This window comes from Olea europaea, unplaced genomic scaffold (genome assembly GCF_002742605.1).
Source record: "Olea europaea var. sylvestris unplaced genomic scaffold, O_europaea_v1 scaffold3804, whole genome shotgun sequence".
Taxonomy (NCBI): Eukaryota; Viridiplantae; Streptophyta; class Magnoliopsida; order Lamiales; family Oleaceae; genus Olea; species Olea europaea.
The window spans coordinates 31681-31937 of NW_019257448.1; positions in this window are offsets into that span (position 1 = coordinate 31681).

Genomic DNA, 257 nt, shown 5'->3' on the forward strand with positions numbered 1-257 from the left:
TTTTTTTCGATAGTAGACGCTGTCTTCTAGGCACTTCCATCTTTCCTCTTAACTCAGGTCGAGTTCTTGCCACAACGCTGTCATCTCAAGGTAATAATCTATCACTTCACGTTCTCCCTGCTTAGTTTGCCACAACCTAGACTTAATTTCAAAAATCTAGGAAAATTTTTCAAAGTTGCAATACATCTCTGTCACGGCTTCCCAAACGTCCTTCACAATGGGTAAGAACAGGTAGGTCTTTCCAATTGAGGGTTTCA